This window comes from Vombatus ursinus, unplaced genomic scaffold (assembly GCF_900497805.2).
Source record: "Vombatus ursinus unplaced genomic scaffold, bare-nosed wombat genome assembly UNPS02014206.1, whole genome shotgun sequence".
Taxonomy (NCBI): Eukaryota; Metazoa; Chordata; class Mammalia; order Diprotodontia; family Vombatidae; genus Vombatus; species Vombatus ursinus.
Genome location: NW_020953984.1, coordinates 248,794 through 271,330, shown reverse-complemented (window position 1 = coordinate 271,330; position 22,537 = coordinate 248,794). Strand labels below are relative to the sequence as shown.

General features: G+C 37.6%; 2 pseudogenes; one reads left to right on the top strand and one right to left on the bottom strand.

Annotated features, from left to right (window-relative positions):
- LOC114041921 overlaps positions 1 to 2,873 on the bottom strand; it is a 22,000-nt pseudogene extending 19,127 nt beyond the window's left edge.
- An 8,683-nt stretch (positions 2,874 to 11,556) lies between these two features.
- LOC114041922 lies at positions 11,557 to 11,917 on the top strand (annotated as a pseudogene).
- The last annotated feature ends 10,620 nt before the right edge of the window (positions 11,918 to 22,537 follow it).

The following is a 22,537-nucleotide window of genomic DNA, read 5'->3' as shown; positions in this document are numbered from 1 at the left end:
TATCTATCTATCTATCTATCTATCTATCTATCTATCTATCTATCTATTCCCTCCAATGATCCTAATAATGAGAAAGGTCTCATGAGTTACAAATATCATCTTTCCATGTAGGAATGTAAACAGTTCAATTTTAGTAAGTCCCTTATGATTTCTCTTTCCTGTTTACCTTCTCATGCTTCTCTTGAGTCTTGTATTTGAAAGTCAATTTTTGTATTTAGTTCTGACTTCTCAAGAATACATTAAACTCCTCTACATCATTAAATGTCAATTTTCCTCCCTCAATTCTCTCAGTTTTGCTGGGTAGGTGATTCTTGGTTTTAATCCTAGCTCCTTTGACCTCCAGAATATCATATTCCAAGCCCTCTGGTCTTTTAATGTAGAAGCTGCTAAATCTTGTGTTATCCTGATTTTGTTTCCACAATATTTGAAGTGTTTCTTCCTAGATGCTTGTAATACTTTCTCCTTGACCTGGGAACTCTGGTATTTGGCTGCAATACTCCTGAGAGTTTTCCTTTCGGGATCTCTTTCAGGAGGTGATCAGTGGATTCTTTCAATTTCTATTTTACCCTCTGGTTCTAGAATATCAAGGTAGTTTTCCTTGATAATTTCTTGAAAGATGATATCTAGGCTCTTTTTTTCCCCTGATCATGGCTTTCAGGTAGTCCAATAATTTTAAAATTATCTCTCCTGGGGGCAGCTAGGTGGTGCAGTGGATAGAGCACCAGCCTTGAAGTCAGGAAGACCTGAGTTCAAATCTGACCTCAGACACGTGACACTTACTAGCTGTGTGACCCTGGGCAGGTCACTTAACCCTGAATGTCCCACCAAAAGCAAAATAAATAAATAAATAGAATAAAATAAAATTAAATTAAATTATCTCTCCTGGATCTATTTTCCAGGTCAGTTGTTTTTCTAATGAGATACTTCATATTGTCTTCTATTTTTTTCATTCTTTTGGTTTTGTTTTATAGTTTCTTGATTTCTCATAGAGTCATTAGCTCCCATTTGCTCCATTCTAATTTTTAAGGAATTATTTTCTCCAGTGCGTTTTTGGACCTCCTTTTCCATTTGGCAAATTCTGCTTTTCAAGGCATTCTTCTCCTCATTAGCTTTTTGGACCTCTTTCATCATTTAGGTTAGGCTATTTTTTAAGGTGTTATTTTCTTCAGTATTTTTTTTTGGGTCTCCTTTAGCAAGCTGTTGACTCGTTTTTCATAATTTTCTTGCATCATTCTCATTTCTCTTCCCAATTTTTCCTCTACTTCTCTTACTTGATTTTCAAAATCCTTTTTGAGCTCTTCCATAGCCTGAGACCAATTCAAATTTTTCTTGGAGGCTTTAGATGTAGGATCTTTGACTTTGTTGTCTTCCTCAGATTGTATGTTTTGCTCTTCCTTGTCACAAAAGTAAGATTCTATAGTCTGAGTTTTTTCCCTCTGTTTGCTCAATTTCCCAGCCAATTACTTGACTTTGTAACTCTTTGTTAAGGTAGGGGTCTGCTTCCAGTGTGGAGGGTGTACTGCCCCAAACTTCAGGGGTTTTGTGCAGCTGTTTTCAGAGATACTTCTAGGGACCTCTAAGTTTTCAGTTCTTCCAAGGTGGTAGTGATCTAAGGCGAGGTGTTTACTCCTCTCCTGGCCAGTGTTCTAATCTGTGAGTGACCACAAGTACTCTTTTCTGCTTGGAACTGTGAGGAGGATTCCCTCTCCGCTGCTGCTACAAGCTCTGTTATTTCAGTGCTCCTCCTCGCCCCAGGATTGCCACCCAGGAATGGGACCCAGATCCAAGCCCGGGCAATGCAAGAAATTCCTGCCTAAGCACCAGCAAAGAGATCCCTGCAATCCCCCTATGATTAGCTGCTCAATTCCCCCACTGTCTGTGAGCTGACAGCTCTAGAAGCAGTTGCTGCCACTGTGGATGCCACCCTGGGTCTACGCTAGGGCCAGGGCTGGACCATGCTCATTTCTCACCGAGGTTTGACAGACCTTTCCCACTGAACTTCTAAGTTATCTTTGGTATTTGTGGGTTGAGATGTCTGGAAACTTCCACAGCTGCCCATGATTCAGTCCTCTGAGGCCTGCTCTGGGTTTGTTGGGCCCTACCTTTGTCGGTGTGGCCTAAGCTGAACTGTGTTCCTCTCCCAACCAGGAACAACAGACCTTTCTCATTGACCATTCAAGTTATCTTGGGCCAAAAATTTGTTTCATTCTGTCTTTTGGGGGGCTCTGCTGCTCTAGAATTTTTTAGAGCCACTTCTTACAGGTTTTTGGAGGGGTTTGGGGGAGAGCTCAAGAGAGTCCCTGCTTTTACTCTGCCACCTTGGCTCTGCCCAGACTGATGTTTTTAAGAGCACTATGTCTAATAATATAATGCATTTGGTTCAAAGAACATCACCACAAAGATATTTAAACCTCTGAAAACTGAAGAGTATCAACAATAAGACTTACAGCTTTTATTGAATTCTGCATTTTTCCTAATTGTTTACATGTATGCACGTGTTTGTAATAAATGTATACAAACACACATATTTTTGTAAAATATAGTTGTTCCTTTTTACATAAGAGGAGACAAATTCAGAAGAAGCCTGCTGAAACTGGAGAGATTTATTCTGTGTGAATTGGAATGCTCAAATGGTTCTGTAGTCTCATTAATGTGGAAATTTCCTCCAATTATGTAGAGCGCAGCCCATCCATGCCTGTCCATCTTGTGCACCTCTTGTCCATGCCCAACATTAGGTTCATTACAATGGTCCACTCATCAAACTGGGGACCTTCCTTAATGTCCCCTCTCAAGGCAAGAATATCAGAGGACCACTCAGGCTTATCACAGTTATCCCTTGTGCTTGCCATGTGATCAGCCCATCTTCTGTCCATACGCTCAGACTAACAACAATTACAACAAATATTTAAGTCAATCAACATTTCAATCATCATTTATTAAGCCCCTACAACATGGCTGGAGCTTGGAGAGACAAAAATGAAGAAAGAAAGACAGCCTTTGCCTCCAAGGAGCTTGCAATCTAGCGGGGAAAGACAAAGCACAAAAGGAAGCTGAAAATCAGGGGCCGAGCAAAGGCATCATGGTGGAGGAGTCAGTCAGAGACCCCGTGGTACTGCAGTCAGATGAGGAATGAGGAAATGCCTGAGTTGAACTCTCTCCTTAAATGAAAGCTAGGAATTCGTGGCCCTACCCTCCAAAGAGGCAAAATGTGGGAATGAGGTAGATTGATGAATCAAGGCTGATTGATGAAATCTTACAGAATGATTTGATTATCCCAATAATGAGTTTCCTGGAGCAACATTGGACAAGTCAGTCAGAGAAGTCTCAAGATAGTGCAGCCAGGTGAGGAATGAGGAGATATATATTATTATTATTTTTGTGCATATTATATGCCAGTCAGCTAAGTGCTGAGCATACCAAGAAAAACAAAAACAGTCTTTGCCCTGAAGGAGCTTACATGGTAGTAGAGGGGGCAACACACATAGAGTGAGATACATAAGAGTGGAGAAAAGGTACTTTACGGAGAAATGCACTAGGTTCATGGGGAGCAAGGAAAAGCCTTCTGCAAAACACAGCCTTTGAGCTGAGTCTTGAAGAGGTTGTAAGAGGCATTTGGACTTCACAACAAATAGTTCCATGCTGTATCTTTAGGTGTAAGTTCTTCTCTCCCATTATCACTACTTATTTGTGACTTGAAACAATGTAAACACTTTAGACATCTAAGCAAATAAAGCTATGTTTCTCTCAAGCTCTCTTGCATTCTCTCTCTCCCCCCTCCCTTTCAATGTGTGCAACTTATTAAAACTTAGGCTGAAGGACATAGTAATACTAATACATAAAGCCTCTGCTGAAATGCTCCTTTAATGCCACAACATCTTTGTGTAGCTGTAAATGCCATGCCATGGAAGTGGCCAGTTCTAGCAGGTTCCACCAAGCTTAAACGGCTGTGAGTATGGTTTTAGTGATGGGCAATGCCTATTGTCTGAGGACAAGCCTAGCTAAGGTCAAGGAGGTTTGGCTGCAGGGTGATGAATCTTGTGAACACAGAAACTTTGAAGACCATTGCCATGAAAGGAACACCTAACACCAGTGAAATTACATATCTGTGAAGAATATAAGGTATTTTTTGTTAATGTTCGGTCATGTCCAACTCTTCCTGAATCCATTTGGGATTTTCTTGGCAAAGATACTGAAGTAGTTTGCCATTTCCTTCTCCAGCTCATTTTACAGATGAGGAAACTGAGGTAAACAGGGTTAAGTGACTTGCCCGGGGTCACACAGCTCAGTGCCAGAGGCCAGATTTGAACTCAGGAAAATGTGTCTTCCTGACTCCAGGTCTAGCTTTGTGCCCCCTAGCTGCAATATAAGGCACAATATAACTTTTTATTTTTTTTAATTTTTTTTTTTTTGCTTAGGCAGTTGGGTTAAGTGACTTGCCCAGGGTCACACATAAGTGTCAAGTATTTAGTCTGAGGCCAGATTTGAACTCAGGTCCTCCTGACTTCAGGGCCAGTCCTCTATCTACTGTGCCACCCAGCTGCCCCACAATATAACTTTTTAAAAAATGGTCTATGAATTTATATGAAACTTACTTTCATACAGAATGTTAAATGAATGGGAGAATCAGTTTTACTATTCATGTTAACTGAAAGTTAGCATACATGACATTTTTTCAAATATGTATATATACGTAATATATACACATATACATACACACACAAATATACATACACACACTTTCATGAGTCAGGAGGTGCTTTAGACTCAAGAAACTCAACCTCAGAGTTGCTTTCTAAACAATTTTTAATTATGTAGAAATTTTAAAAGGATTGAAATCTATACCAATCTTATAAAATATCCTGGGAGTAGTAGCTTAAAGAAAAAAATCTCAATGTCAGCTTGTTCAGTTGCTATTTTTATCCTTCTCATAAAAGCTGAGTACAGAATGTGTAAAGGGTAAGAATTTCTGTTAGAGTCTGGATAAATGCCATTTAACTCCATACTCTTGCACATATGGTATGACAATAGGCAGCATCTGAATATATTTTCCAATTAGCTATTAGAAGCTTATGTGAATTAAAATGTGGAAGGAGGAGTGTTAAGTTACTTATTTTCACCTTATTCAAAATGACTACCATGACCAAACTAGTGTGCAGATTGATTTTTTAAAAAGTATTGGTTATTAAATATTATATAGAGTTTTTCATTTTAGAATATAAAAGAGTTTCTGCTTGGTACATTACAAAATGTAGACATACAATTATATATTGTTTTTCTCTGGATTATATATGTGTCTGTGGTAGATCTTACAGAAGAAATAGTAACAGAGAGTTGGTAAAGCAAAATCCAGTAGAGTGATAAAAATGGTATAAATCTAGTATTTATTCTCAACCTATGTTGTAATTTTCCACATTGGAAACACACCTTCCTGTTTTTGTTGGTGTGTGTGAAATACTTAAACATATAAAAAATTACAAATCTGACAAAAACTGTAGGTTAACTAAGACAATCATTGCTCTGAATAAATTAAAAGACAACAGTACATCAGAAGTAGCAGATTCCACACCGAACTTGTTACAATGGATAAAATCCAGATCTAGTCATCTTCTGAGAAAATAAAACCTAGGAAGGTTCAAAACATGAGCAGAGGATATGGTCACATATATGTAATATGGGTAATACAGGCCACTAAGTGGAGAAGTGGACAGAGTGTGTGACATTGGCAAGTCACTGAACCTTTCTGCCTCAGTTTTACAGTTAATCTGTAAAATAAGGACTAAAACAGCAACTACCTGATAGGGTTTTTATGAAGATCAAATGGGATAACATTAGCAAAGCACTTTGCAGAACCTTACAGCACAAAAAGTCACAAAAGTCTTGGTGCAGTTTTACACTTTAATAGTTAAGCTTTAAAAACTAAGACTTTGGGAGCTATTATTATAACATTAATTATTATTAATTACATTATTATTATTATTATTATATATTTAAAAGGTTTTGAAGTTTGCTTTAAGACTCACATTCCAAGCAAAATAGGTAGATAAAAAAGAATTAGAAATACAACAATGTTCTAAAAAGCAAATGACAATTCAAATCCTTTAACAAACTGTGCTCGGGGGACATAATAATCGCTGCAGCTAATTTGGCACTTTAAGATTTACAAAGTGCTTTACACCCATTACCCCAACTGAATTTCACAACAATCCTTACAGGAAGGAGTTAGAGGCATCATTTTGCACAAAAGAAAACTGAGGCTTAGAGTACTTAGATGGACTACCCATGGTTACACGGTTAATAAGTACTGGAGACAAGGTTCAAACCAGAGCTTCAGCTGACTAGGTCTAATATGCTTCACACTCCAGCAAATTGCCCCGAATATGGCAAAATCACTCAAGATAAGATTTTTTTTAATGTCATTCACGTCACTTCTTCAAAAGTTATCTAAGTTTATGTAATTAATAAAACCAATGCTAACACAAAAATCTTCCTGAAACTAGTGATGTTGGTTGCCTATTTCTCCTGGGCTAGCTAGAAAAAAAATGTCCTACTATGCTACCCACACTGCCCAAGCATGAAGAACTAACCACTGATTTTTACTTGTAGTTGCAAATGTTTTTTTGATTCAGCCTCACAGATGAAAATGAGGGATTCCCAGAAAAAGACTAACAGGTAGCAGGGTCACACATAGCATCCCCCACTGGGCCATGGTGGTCATACAAAGCTCAGGGTTATGAATGTTTTGAGTTCAGGGAGCATGTGATGCCCAAGATCTCAGGGGGAATTAGCAGATCAGCTTAGACTAACATGCAGATCTTTCAACTCTTCTCCCAGTCTTTACATTCCACTATGCTCCATCAATGACTCAACATTGAAATAAAATGGTGCCCTCAGGCCCTTTGAAGGCATGTAGGGTTACACTGAAAGGTCTCAGACTATTCACTCATATTAGCAGTTTTGTCTCCCTCTACTGGTAGTTAACTCTATCAGCTGCCATTCCTTCTGCAGATAATATATCCAGTTCCTAACTATATTTTCATTTTTAGAATATAATATTTCTAGTTTTCACACAAGCAACTGACCTGAGGGGCAAAGTCCATGAGCTTTCTGGATCTTATCTGTCATTCACAGCATTTTTTGGGGGGGGGGGCGAGGCAATCAGGATTAAGTGACTTGCCCAGGGTCTTACAGTAAGTGTCAAGTATCTGAGGCTGAACTTGAACTCAGGTACTTTTGACTCCAGGGCTGGTGCTCTATCCACTGCACCACCTACCTGCCCCATTTAAAGTCTTATTAAAAGCTTATCAAGAGCAGAAGATGGGATTATAAAGTTAGAAATGGAAGGGACTACAGATGCCATCTCGGCTAACCTCCTCATTTGACTATGAGGAGCTGAGGATCAAAGGGGTTCAAATGACTTGCTCAGGGCCACCTGGCTAGTCTATATCAGATGCAAGATTTGAACCTACGTCTTCCCGATTCTAAGGCCAACTCTTATCCACTCTGCCACACTGCCTCTGCTCATTCACAGTCCTTTTAACCTTACTTTTGAGTTCATAGCTGGATTCTGAAGGACATATATTTTCAGAAGCATCACCTTTAAATAAGAGGAAACATTACTTTAGAAGGAAAGAATACCATTCCATGACACTTGACTGAATTGGATTGGTGAATTCTACTCATTTGGGCAGCTAGGTGGCACAGTGGATAGAGTGCCAGGCCAGGAGTCAGAGAAACTCATCTTCCTGAGTTCATATCTGGCCTCAGACACTTATTAGTTGTGTGACTAGGAAACCACTACAGTATGTTTACGAAGAAAACCCCAAATGGGATCATGAAAGGTCAGATATGACTAAAACGAATGAACCATAACAAGAAGGTGAATTGACAAGCAAAAAGGTAAAAGAAGGAAAACATCAATCTATACACCAGGCTCCCATGTTGTATAGTTCTGTAAAATTTATACAACATGCTGCCTTTAAGCCCAACAGGCTTGAAAGTGAGAATATACTAAGTGCAAAGAAACATCAAGGTAATCTAATTTTAGATGACCTTTAGGGCAATATAATTTGGGATGGCTTAACAGAACATGGAATAGTTAAGACAATGCAAAGTACAATCTTAAGCTAAAACATAAAGGGAACTATTTGAGTTGGGTTAGAGGGTGGCTTCTTAACTTGGGATATATTAATTTTTTTAAAAAATATTTTGATACCTATATCTCATTATAATTGGTTTCCTTTGCAATTTTATGTATCTTATTTTATTTATTTAGAAATAATATGCTGAGAAGGGGTTTATAGGCCATGAGCTCCTTGGAGCAGTCATTGTTTTTTGCCTTTCTTTGTACCCCCAGCACTGAACACAGTGCTTGACACATAGTAGGAGTTTAAAAAAAATTTGTTGATGGGCTGACTCCAAACTGGTTATTCTATCTTAGACCTCTTACTCAGTACAAAACAGAAATTTTACCAGCAAATCATTATCCTTGGGGCTTAATAAAACATAAATGGAGTTTGGAGTCAAAACCCTGAGAGGAAAAAGCAACACTTTTTGGGATACAGCTCTGCAAATGTGAATTGAGTTTGCAGGCAAGGAGAGGAAGGAAAAGACCAGCAGGAGAGTTTGCTTCCCACCTGGCATATATTTTTCTCAACAGGTGTTCCCCAAGTCTGTTCATTCTTTGTGTACACATATTTACATGTGTTTCTCTCTGTTTTTTAAAAATTCTTACCTGTGAATTTTTATTCAGCATATGTTCATAAAGAAAGACCTTCCTGTTGCTATCTATACCAACTAACCAACTGTAACAACATAAAAGTAATATTCCATCCACTGAAAAAATGAACGTCAGAATTTTAGATGCCAGCTGGTCAATGGGAATACATAGCATTTGCCAAAGTAAAGATCAGAGAAAGAAAATAAAACAATTAAGGCCGATTTCTTTTTTAAGTTTTTTACTTATAACATGATGTTACTTTTTTCATATATGGCAGTGCCAGATTTTTAGGAGCAGAGTCCTAAATGCAGTTCATTATGGATAGTGTACAGACCACCAAGTTTGTGTTGGTACACACATGAAAAGGATAGAAGAAGACATGTGCTAATTGGCTCCACCATCAGCTGGGTCTTAATGTTGGTTCTAGTACTGCGAAATGTGGTAGCACCCATAACAGTCCTGGGAAACTAGCCTGGCTGAGTCAGAGGACCATGGGAATTAGGGCTAGCCCTGTTTTATACTCCAGAAGGCAAACGGAACTAGAGGCCTTTAAAAAAGCCCTAAACTATGTTAAGCAGAGCCCAGGCAGCTCCGACTATAATAATCATGAGTAAGCTCGATCCCCAGAGGCTTGTCAATTTTCTTGGGTATTCAGAGAATGCACTTATGGAATCATTAATTAGTCTAACTTTATTTATGTGTACTCTCTCCTCCCTTTGCCTTAGTTTGTCCAGACTTTATCATTATATACATAGAGTAACATTACGTAAAATACAAATAACCTAAATGCTTTGAAGAATTCCCTTCCAGTCCCCATGCATATCTTCTGTTCTCCATTTGAAGTACAATGGGGGTGGCATAAAAAGAAGCTGTAGGGTTGAGGAGGAATGGTAATTTTACATATACACATGTATATATACACTAAAAAGGATGGTGAAGATATAATAGTTCTTTAATCCAATTACTAGTTTGTTATTTTCTGTTGTTACTATGGCATGTGTGGGTGGGAAGAATTCTATTTACTCCCCAGGCAATAAATAATAAGTAATTTAATTTAACAAGTAATTTAAAAGTAAATTAATTATTTTAAAAATTGACTGGGCAGTAATCTGTCAAATGCAGTAGCTATTTTAAGGCAAGCTCAGATTAGACATTATCTCCCCATGGAGCAGAAGGGCAAAAGGTCTCTTGATGCTGAAATTCAGTTCAAATACAGATTCCCTCAAAGGTCAGGGATGTTCTAGGATATCTCACTTGTTCTAAACCTCTCATATCTGTTCACCATGCCAGACTAGATTCCAGCTCATTAGGGTGTGCTTTACTCATTAATTTTGATAGGCTAGTTATCCTAGCTGGGGTTTTGATAGACAGTGGGTAAGTACAATGGAACTCTTGTTCATCTCTTCATGCTCATCATTAATTAAATGATATGGCATCTGGCTACCTTATAAGAGTTCTGAATATTTCTGAAGTTTGCCTCTGCTTGATGTAGTTTCTTCATCTTGACATCAAAGCTAGGCAGCAAGCATTTATTATGCACTTATTATGTACCAAGCACTTTGTAAGCTCTGGAAATACAAATACAAGTAGAAAGAAATCTTGTCCCTACCCTCAAATTCTAAAGGAATAAGGGGGTTCAGAATGGCAATGAAGGTTCCAGCTCTGAACACGTAGTAAAATCTTTAGTTCCAAATACAGCTTGGAGAGGAATGAAGACACATTTGGCCTGAGCCTTATCGTTAACATGGAGGTTCTGGGACAAACCAGCCAGAAAAAGAAGCTGTAGGGGCAAAGAGTACTTCCCATGTGAGAAGTAATCTAGGGGTAGAGTTTCACTCTACCTAAGATAGTTCTATGCCATGATAGAGAAAGTCTTATGGAGATATTAATAATGGCTAACATTTATAAAGTGTTCATTATATGCCAGGCACTGTGCTAATCATTTTACAATTATTATCTCATTTACAATTATTATCTCATTTGATCCTCACAACAACCCTGGGAGGTAGGTGCTCCCTATTGTTCCCATTTTACAGATTGGGAAATTGAGGCAAACAGAGGTTAAATAAATTACTTCTCCTGGGTCACACAGAGAGGAAATATCTGAGGCTAGATTTGAACTCAGATCTTCCTAACTCCAGGCCTAGCACTCTGTCCACTGCAAGACCTAGCTGTCTCAAGATTAGTCAGAAGTACAACCCAGAGAGGAATTTGGAGCAATATGTTGAAATCAAAGGCAGCTCCAAACTGGTATTTGTCTGCACTTGGACTTAAGAAGATATAGATTCCTCTGTTTCAACTGATGCCTCTTTGACACTTAATGACCTTTGTGTGGCTAAGTCATTTACTTCTTTGAGACTTAGACAACTCCTTAGTCTCCAGACTTTTTTGATTATACAAACCTATTGGTGGGGACCAGGCCTAACTTGGGCCAGTCTTCTTATAGTTTAGGTCTGATATTGGAATAATAGTGCCTTTTAGCTGAATGGATTGAAGACTTAAGCCAACAACATCTTCCTCTTAGCAGTGCAGTCATTCAGAAAAAAACAAAACAAAAAAAAACAAAACAAAACTTCAAGTTTATTTAAGGCAGTGAAAGAAAATGGAAAGGAATAGCAAAGAAACTTACTAAAAATGCTGGTTGGTTCATTCACCTTAAGAATCAAGTTCAATTGCATAATGTTAAAATTACTTGGAGAGGTGGTCAGTGCAGATGAGAATGTGGCAGCTAGAAAGCCTATTATTCTGAAGAAAATAATAGAAAGTGAATATACAGATCAAAAAAGTCTCAATGTTCCTTCTGTTGTGGCTGCCATTGGGCCTATAGTAGCACTGCAGCCATGGTCATCTGATACCCCATGGCCGTAGGCCTCAACAAGGGCCACAAAGTTACCAAAAACATTTCCAAGCCGCCACTGTGGGCGTTTGACCAAACACACCAAATTTGTGAGAGATATGATCCCAGAGGTGTGTGGATTTGCCCCTTATGAGACGCAGGCCATGGAATTGTTAAAGGTCTCCAAGGATAAGCAAGCCCTTAAGTTCATCAAAAAAAAAAAGGGTGAGAACTCGCATCTGGGCCAAGAGGAAGACAGAGGAGCTCAGCAACGTCCTAGCTGCCATGAGGAAGGCTGCTGCCAAGAAAGACTAAGCTGGACCCTGCCAACCTTCCCCACTTACCCAATAAAGATTTGACAAATAAAAAAAAAAAGTCTTAATGTTGATGGAAAAAAATGTATTCTGGAAAAGGATGCCTTTTAGAACTTAACATTTCTAAGAAAAAAAATCCAATCAAGATTTAGAGTATCTAAGATTGCCATTAAATAGGTATGTATATGTAAAATTATGCTATACATACTTCTATTTATCAGTTCTTTCTCTGCATGCGTATTGTATATTTCTTCATCTGTTCTTTATAGTTATGTGGTTATTTATAAGAGCCAAAATAACTTATTCACTCAAAGTCATTCTTAAAACAATATTGCTGTTTTATTGTATTTTATTGTTATTGTATACAATGTTCTCTTGCTTCTGTTCGTTTTGCTCTTCATTATTTTGTGCAAGCCTTTCCATGTTTTCTAAAATCACTGAGCTCATCATTTCTTATAGCACAGTAGTATTCCATCACAATCATATATCACAACTTGTTCAGCAAAAAGAAAAAAAGAAATTTACATGATAACTTTGTTGAATTGTGCATAGTAGATTTGCAGTTTCATGTAGTCATGACTTTTTTATTTATGGTATTATGTTTTAGAAATGATTGTTTTATTCCACAAATTAAAAATAAAATAAAAAAGTATCTAAGATTGGTTAATGCTTTTAGTGGGAGGTAATACAGAAGGGGACTTTAAATTAAAGACAATGTATGTCTGTCTCCAATTGTGCTTTGACAGGTTATAATCATTAATAGCTCATGGTCCTTTTGTGGTCAAATGAGAAAGCCTGGGTGATTAAAACTGTTTTTGAAGATTGGTCTTCGAGTTATTTTAGCTCAGTTGTTGAAATATTACAAGGACAACAATATCTTTTAAATTAGCCTTGTTGATTTTAGATAATGCCCCATGTGTTTCACTGTGTGAGAATGTGAGTGTGCAAATTCTCCAAGATTTAACAGATTAACAAATTAAGGCTCACAGACACTGTGCTTCGGTTACACAATTAATACATGGTGAAGCCAGGATCTTAAGGATCACAGGTCTCCTGACTCCAAGTTCAGTATCCTTTGCACTATACCACACTTCCTTTCTACAAATGTTATATATTAAAAAATTAAAATTTCCATTTTGCCATATGAAGCAAAGAGAACAATATATAGCATCATCATTATCATCATCAGTAACATCATATAGCACTTACAATGTGCCAGGCACTATGCTAAGTGCTTTACAATTATAAGTTCATTTGATCCTCACAACCACCATGGAAGGAAAGTGCTATTATTATCTTTATTTTACAGCTGGGGAAACTGATGCAAACATATGTTAAGTGACTTGCCCAGAGTCACACAGTTAGTCAGTGTCTGAGTCAAGATTTGAATTCAGGTCTTTCTGACTCCAGGCCTGGCAGTCTATCTAAGCACTACTCAGCTACCTCATCAGAAGGCAGTGGATAGAAGGTGCAGTGGATACGGAGTGCTGGCCCCAAAGTCAGCATGACCTGAGTTCAAATCTGGCCTCAGACATTGACTAGCCGTGTGACCCTGGGCAAGTCACTTAATCTCTGTTTGCCCTAAGGAAATAGCAAACCACTCTAGTATCTTTGCCAAGAAAACCCCAAATGGGATCACAAAGAGTCAGACATAATTGAAAAAAATTGAAAGACAAAAAACATGCCAGTGTGCTAAGTCCTTTATAAATGTCTCACTTGATTCTCACTTGGGAGGTAGGTATTATTATTTCTCCCATTTTACAGTGGAGGAAAAGTGAAGCAGAGATTAAGTGACTTGCCCAGGGTCACACAGTTGCTAAGTATCTGAGGCAGGATTTGAACTTATGTCTTCCTAACTCTAGCACTCTCCACTGTGCCACCTATTTGCCTTTAGGTGCTGACCTATATTGATAGCAGGAACTTCCTTATCCGAAATCCTGGATACCAATGGAATGGTAGGTCCACACCCTCTTGCTAGCTTATCCTCTGTCCCCCAGAAGTAATGGCTGCTTACAACATAGCACATGGGAGTAAGCCTATGTTCTTGTCTAGATGAGCCTAAGCCCTTTCTGCCTTCTATTTCTTTCACTGAACACGGGGTAGCAACTAGTGATCACCCTGAGAAATGAACATTTCCAGCCTTGGCAATTTCCTTGTGAGTTCAAAACTTTCCAGAGTTCTTGAATTTGGTGCTAACTATCCAGCAGAAAGTGGTCCTCCACAACAGCACACTTCTAAGAAGAGAAAATCACTACCACGAGTAGAATCCTTCAACTGAAAGACAAGAAAACCATGTGTGGATGGCCCGAAGATCTTAGACAGTACAAGTCAAGGATATAATATGTTTCAGCACTTTCACAAAACTGTCTTTACTTTCTATGAGGAATACAATGAGTATTATGGACTACTTCAGGTATTTTAACTTTTTAAAATATTTTTTTCATGCTTTTATGTCCTAAGCATTTTTTGTTGTGGTTGTAGAAGAAATAATTAACAGTCCTATATCTGATACTCATTTTGACTGAGTACTTTTTTCTAGAAGGTACTTTGTTAACCACATTTTCAGGAAACCTTAAGCATAAATAACACTTCAGCTTTGTTTTAGAGATTTTCCCAGAGTTAATCAGGATGGAGGCAGAGGTAAAGAGATGGAGAAAAGCTTAACTTCCATCTTTGGGGTAAGACCCCCCCCCATCAAATTCCTTTGTGGGAAGGGGCCCATTGGGTGAAGGGCACAAAAGCATTAAATCAGTAACTGGCAAGGATTGTGTCACATAAGATTTCATTTTAACTGACATGGTGAGCGTGTGTTACTACTATGCCTTCCGGCCTTCCTCTTCCTTGAATCTTTAAAAAGCCTTCCTCCATCATTTTAAGTCAATGGCCTGCCATGATCAGCATCAGCATCATCAGCATTGGCCTTGCTCAGAAGTGCAAAAGGAATGTTACCTGGATTGTGGGCCATAACTGTTACCAGCTGTGTAAGCCTAGACAAGTCACTTAACCTCTCTCTGCTTCAGTTTACTCATCTGTAAAATGAAGATAATAATATCACCTACCTCCCATGGTTGTGCTAAGCATAAAATGAGATTTTTTTAAAAGCACTTTGCAAACCCTAAATAAATAAATATTTTTATTTATAAATAATATGCTGGCAATTATTATTATTACTGAATGACTTGCCCAAGGTCAGTATATGTGAGAGGCAGGACATAAAACTAAGTCTTCCTGATTCTAAAGCTAACAGTCTTTCCACCATGATGCACTGCCTGATGGCTCACCTATTGTATTTTTATAACTTTTTAAAATGCTTTTTGTTTCTTACTTTATAAGAAGGCATTGCTATAGGTACTGGGGATGAAAAAACAAAAACTTAGCCAGTGTCTGCCCTCAAGGAGCTTACATTATACTAGGAGAAAAAAAAATCTTCAAAGAGAAGTAGCTAGAGCCTCTATAAATACATAGTGACTAGGGTGGCAAAGGGCACTAACAACTGGGAGAGGGGATAGGCCTTGAAGAGAGCTAAGGTTTCCAAGAGGTAGAGGTGAAGAGACAGAGCATTCCAGGAATTCACATTCCAGTGTGAAAATGTATGGGAGATAGGATTACAATAATGAGAAGTAAGCCAGCTTGGCTGGAATGTAAAGAGCCTAGAATGATAGGTTGGAACAAGATTGCAAAGCTCTTTAAAAAGAATATGTATTTTATCCCAAAAGCAATGGGGAGCCATTGAAGCTTCTAGAGAAGAGGAGTGGTATGTTTAAACCATTGTTCCATGCAATTCATGTCATGTTTCTCTGAATTTCTCCTGTTTGCTTATTTCTTAAATTACTTCCTATCAACGAATACCAACTTTGAGGCCTTCCTTCCTTGCTTCTTTCTTTTTGTTATTATCACCTGAATTTCAGGCCTGAGGAGTCTGTGAGCTGCTACCTCTTTATGATTCCACATTTGGGAGAGAAAATGATGCACCTGTGTCAGAGGTAAAGTTGGTACCACAGCTTTGGAGAGGAGAGGTATTTTCTTAATTTCTGCTTTGAGAAAAAAAGATAAGCCAGACCTTGAGAGCTAGATGTAGGGACAGCCGGCACCACGTCTGATTTCCAGCTTGCTTCCCTAGAGAATTTAGGGAATTTCCTCATAGATTTCCTCTCCCCTCCTCTCCTCTCCTCTCTCTCATCTCAACTCATCTCATTCCCAGTGGGAGAGCTCATATGTACTCTGTATATTTCCGAGTATGTTCTAACTTGTAGAATTTCTCCAAATTCAATTTGCTATCTGTTATATAAATGGAGTTACTTGCTATACATTATTTGTGACGGCTTTTTGTGTAGCTAGCATTTGAAGGAAGGGAAAACAAACAGGAAAAATGCTTGAACCTAAAAACAGTATCCAAAGATTAGCAATATTCATGGACGTAGATTGATGTAATTCTAGTCTAATCTCTCATCACCTTTATTTTGGAAGAGAACACAATGACTAGCCTAGAGGACCCTTCTCCTGCCCTCCACGCAGGAATCACAGTATCCCTTGGAGAAGGGTGGGCAATATTCCAGAGATAATGCACAACATCTTCCCATGAACTATATTTAGATAATATATCTGAACATATGTAACTTTCAGCAGCAGCATACAGCCTAAATGTGGGAGTTCACCTGCAGGAATATGACAATTAATTCCCGGGCATTTATTTTTGCAAAAAAGTTGCTTATAATTTTTTTTTAAAACAAAAGTTAATTTTTAGCGTTGGTTCTGAGGTCATGTGGTATTTTGCCTTAGAGGTAGCACTCAGATTCATGAATAGCAATGCTTAAACATCATTTTCAACCTGAAAAGCCCTGGGCAAGGCAGACAATCAGCACTGAGCGACACTGCTCAAAGCTCCAGGCTTCAGTTCTAAGAGACTCATTATTTTAGATTTGTTTAGGCTTTTGCTGGTCTTGAATGAGTTTAAATCGAAATAAATTCTCAAATCATTTGATTTGGCTCAAATAAAGGTTGAAGAAAAAGAGTCTTTACTAAAATAAAAATGCTGCATGGACAGACATAAATAAATGGGTCAATATGCAGGAGAAGAACAAAGCTAATGTGATGCAAACAATCGTCTTCATCATCTAAAATTGCTTGTAATAATAATGTAAATGATTCCATAGAATTTGGTGAATGAGTTTCTTTGTAATCTGAAACAAATACCAGGAGTTATGATTATAAAATCTGATTAGCATTTAGAGCTAAATGAAAATAGTGCTTGAATAATGGATCCTTCAGTATTTTGAGAATGAAAAGAAAATATTTTCATTTCAATCTGTTAACCCAAGAAATCATCATTTCTTTGTTGTTGTTCAGTTGTGTATGACTCTTCGTGACCCCATTTAGGGTTTTCTTGGCAGAGATACTGCAGTATATTTTACAGATGAGGAAACTGAGGCAAACATGGTTAAGTTTCCTAGGGTTACATAGCTAGTAAGTGTCTGAGGCCCAATCTGAACTCAGGAAGATGAGTCTTCCAACCCCAGGCATGGGACTCTATCCCCTGCTACACCTAACTGCCCATAAGAATAGAATTCACCTATTCAATTCAGTCAAGTGTCATGGAGTGGTATTCTTTCCTTCTATAGTAATGTTTACTGTTATTTAAAGGTGATGCTTCTGAAAATATAAATCTTTCAGAATCCACCTAGCTTCCCTTATTGGACTACTGATAGTGGCATCCTAATTGGAGGCACATGCTCTTTGCTTTGAATCTCTTTCTTTAATTCAGCTGTGAAATAGATGTTCCTAAAGTACAGTTCCTACCACATCACCTGCTTTTTGCAGACACTTCAGTGGCTTTCTATTACCTTCAAGTTAAAATACAAACTCCTCTGTCATTTAAAACTTTTCGCAATCCGGCTCCAACCTACCTTTCCATACCGATTCCACATTATTCTCTCTCATGAACTCTATATTCCACACAAACTAGTCTATTTGGCAGCACTTTTAGGTTTGCAAAGTACATTACATATGTTAACTTAATTGATCCTCAGAACAACTCTGTGAGGTAGGTGCTACTATTATCCCCATTTTACACATGAGGGAACTAAGGCTGAGGGAAAATAAGTTACTTGAAGGGGGTTACATAGCTAGTAGGTGTCCAAGGAGGGATTTGAACTCAGGTCTTCCTGACTTCGAGCTTAACACTATATCCACTGAGCCACCTACATACTTTGTACATATTTTATAATTACTTATTTGTTCACATGTTATATCCTAATAGTAGAATATAAGTTTCTGGAAGGCAGAGATTGTTTTCACTTCACATAAGAAGCAGGTGTCTGGCAGGAATGGTTACTTTAAATAAAAGGGCAAAGCCCAAGACAGAATCCAGGGTTTTAGACCAAACCATAGGATATAAGCAAGGTTACATCAGCAGGCCACATTTGGCATTAAGAGATCTAAACCAACCAAGGATATACATACAGTAGGTAGGAATATAGGCACAGGTTAAATTCAGTATTCAAGCTGAGAATGAAAAAGTAGCCAAGGAATGGTGCTTAGAATAGGGGATTGAGAAGAGTGCCTCCCAACCTTGAACAAGCAGGTGGGTCAAGACAATAGCATTAAAAAAAAAAAGCTATGATTGCTGATTTCAGGACAGGGGATGTTTCATCTTGTTTTAAACAGACTTCCTAATGCAAGGTGGATAAAGGCTAGAGCATACGTGCTGCTGTCTAGAATAAGAGAGGCTTCTGTAGGTCATGGTTATTGCAGCAGAATGTGAAAAGCCCTCCTACATCCAATAAATAAAGATAACATTTCCTAACATGGCTCCTTAAAAATAGAATTTGCAAGGAACCTCTGTATTTAGCAAATTAATCTTTGTTTCATTTTAGCCAATGCCCTCTGTTTCAAAAGATCTCTGAAATTTAATAAATCAGAATAACCTTGAATGAATAACCTTGGATTTCTATATTCTCTTCCTTATCAAGTTCTAAAGTGTTGAAATGTAAATTTCACAATACATATTCTTGCCATATTGCACGCAATTTTTTTAAAAAAAGGCTTCATACTAAACTAAAGGGCAAAAAGATACTGGGCTACACCAAGTAATGTTTTTCCACAAGCCATTTATATTGCTTAAATTTTCTTTGGAAGCACAGGAAGAAAGAAGCTGATTCCCATCCCTTCCCTCAAACTACCCAAGTCTGCTGCCTGCTGGTCAGAGAATCAAGTTGAAGCTTTTCCCACTCAAATGTTCCTTGAAGTAATCAATGATTTGCTCAAATATTTTCACCATGTGTTTAAAAACAGTCAACCCAAAAAGTGTTCCCAAAAACTGATTCCTAGTACTTCTTTTACTGTATTATATTAACAATGATAGCTAATATTTACAAAGCTCTTATTATGTGTTGGGCACTGTGCTAACTGCTTTACAATTATCTCATTTGATCCTCATAACAACCCCAGGAGGTAGGTCCTAATATGATCCCCATTTTACAGATGAGGAAACTGAAGCAAACAGAGGTTAAATGACTCACCCTGGGTCACAAGCTAGCTAGTGTCTGAGGTCAGATTTGAACTTAGATCTTCCCAACTCCAGATCTAGCACTCTATGCACTGTGCCACCTAATCTTCCAGAACAGCCACAAAGAATGATGAATAACAAAACTGTTGATTTTTTATTTGCTTATTAAGTTATTAGCATTAATATTTGTAGCAGAGAAATATATATTTGGTAGACAAAAATCTATTTTATTAATCATCTATTGTTCTAATTGTTCTATTGATTCAATTTTATCAATGAACTTTCTCTTTGTCTATAATGATAAAATTAAATGGATATGCAATGAAGATGTCTCAGGGCAAGGCACCTGGAAACACCATAAAAATTAAGGAAGTATCAGATCAAATCACCTAATTAGGTAGGGTGATTACTTGGATGGAGAATGAATGAGAAGAACAGTTCTAAAAGTATGATCCAGGGATCCATGGGGATCTTCAAGACCCTTTTAGAAGACCCACAGGCAAAAACTATTTTTATAATAACACATGTAAATAGTCAATAAACATTTATTAAACTTGTACTCTGTGTCAGGTATTGTGCTAAGCACTGCTTTAAATTCTAATATGCTAAATGTAAATAGATATAGTTTACACAAACAAAAGCTTGTGGGGAGGGGTCCTCAGTAATTTTTAGGAGTATTAATAGTTCCTAAGACCAAAAAGTTTGAGAACTGCTGAACTAGAAGATGCAAAGCAGCCTAGATCACTTTCATTTACATCCCTCCAGCACTTAGCAGCACCGAGCAATCCATGAAAATCACAGAAGTATTCAACTTAATAATGCTGCCAAGAAAAGAGTAAGGAATAGAAGAGTCTGTGGGTCCTCTGTGTTCAGTGAAAAGAACACAGTGCATAGACATTGGGCACCAGACAAAGAACTTCATGGACAGTCGGGGTGGCACAAGTACTAGAGGCAGTTTATCATGCAAAGAGGCACTGGACATATCAAGAATAACAGAGAACAAATGGATCACCTGATTTAGAGTTTAGATTTCCTGGGATCATGCACAGTTACTCTACCAGCATACCAGAGACTCAGTGTAATAAGCCAACAGTTATTTGGAGACAAATGTAAACAGCGAGTAGAATTATTATCAATTTGATTATTCTATGGATCTGTGCTCTCACTTTAATCAATACTGATGGAATGCCCCTTTCTGTCAAGGTGGATCACTTATTTGATATTGTCCCTATGTTACTTTGTGTATACTGACTGTAAAGACACATATTTACCTGTTGTGTCCCCTGACAGAATGTAAGCTTCTTGAGGGCAGGGATTATTAATTTCATTCTTGTATCTATGATGCCCAACACAGTCCCTGGCACCTAGTAGGTGCTTAATAATTGCTGAGAGATTGACTAATGTGGTAAAGGAGGGCTAAGAATTGGGTCTGCACTAATGACCTGAGTTCAAAAATACAGGAAAGAGTAGTGCATGAGAGTCTTTAGATGGGCTAAAGTAGAACATCTTAAAAGGTATTTACTGCCTCTTAGGTTGCCTGTGTCATATTTAAAACTTCATTCTTTATTATGTGCCTCAGCTTTCCAATAGAATTGTAAGGAGATCAGAACATCAGGAATACATGACAGGGGCCTCCAACTGCACTCCCATTCTTCAAGATTTGCTAAGTAAAGTTTTGAGGTGCTTTTCTTGGCTCAGGTACTAGATCCCCATGATAGAATGAAGGTTGAAAAGAATTTATTTATGATAACTTAAATATCTGGTGGGCTGAGGGTTTGGGATGGGGAGAAGATTTATCAATGAAAGAGAGGGAGAGATAATCAAGAAGATAGATTTATTTGGTTTGAGAATCTCATGCAGTGCTGGAAAAAAATAAAAAAGAAAACTGCTAAAAACATCTGAGTATAAAAAAAGAAAGTATCATTTAAAAGCACCTCCAAGAAAAAAAAATCCCTATGCTTAAAATTCTAATATAACTAGTGGTTAAATATAATAATTCCAATGACAATCAAAAAATTCTGCAAGAAACCAGGACAGAAATCCTTAAGCCCTTAAATACAAAGAAAATTCAAATAATACAAGACCATTCTGCATCCACTAGAAAGCTTAGAAGGGAGTAGAATAATATATTCCCAAAAGCAAAGGAGTTCAAACTGTAATCCAAACTGATATAACCTGCAAATCTGATCCTAATAATCAATGAAAAAAAATGAACATTTAATAAAACACAGGTACTTGAAGAATGTCTGCAAAAAAAAATGAGAATCAGAATGACTTGCAAAACATCACAAGCAATAGAAATACAAAAAGATAAATAATATACAAATACTAAGAAAATGAAATAAATTACCCCAACTTTAAATATTTATTTAAGAAACAAAGAAAGATTGACAAAAGGGGTAAGGAAAAACAAAAAAGAAAACCAAGGGATCATTAAAATGTGCTGTATTTTTAAAAGTACACACAGAGATAACAAATGGGGCAAAATTTAAAGAAAATGAATTGAAGACAGAGGAGCAAAATTGAATCACCATGGACTAAATCCCACAGCATTTCTACAAATGAATCAATGTATGTTCTGGCAGAAAATTTCAGATTAGGAGTATGCATAAGAGGATTCTTGGAAGATGATAGAATAAGGCAGGAAATTACCTGGCTTTCTCAAGTTCCCCATAAACAAGTTAAAATAACACCTCAAAATGAACTTGAGTGGCAGAAATAATTAAAAATTGGGATAGCAGGTACTTTAACTTTATCAAAAAGAGCATATGAATTAATACTAGATATTCTATGCTCGCTTTTTATCACAGTCAATTTAATTTTCTCTTTGTTTCTGTATGCCAAAAGATAAATTTCACAGCTATACAGAATCACAGAATCATAAAACTGGAAGGAACTTTGAGGGGAGGTGATCTGACCTCCTTAATGCAGGAATCCTTCCTAAAATATGCTTTCTGATCGACATATATACTTTGCCTGAATACTTTTAAGGTCAGGGTGCTCAATGTCTCTCTGCCGGGTTCAACAAGTATTTACTATTTTGTACGAGGTGTTGTTGCTGTTCAGTTGCTTCCGTCACATCCAATTCATTGTGACCTTCTGGGGTTTTCTTGGCAAAGATACTGGAGTGGTTTGCCCTTCCCTTTTCCAGCTCATTTGACAGGTGT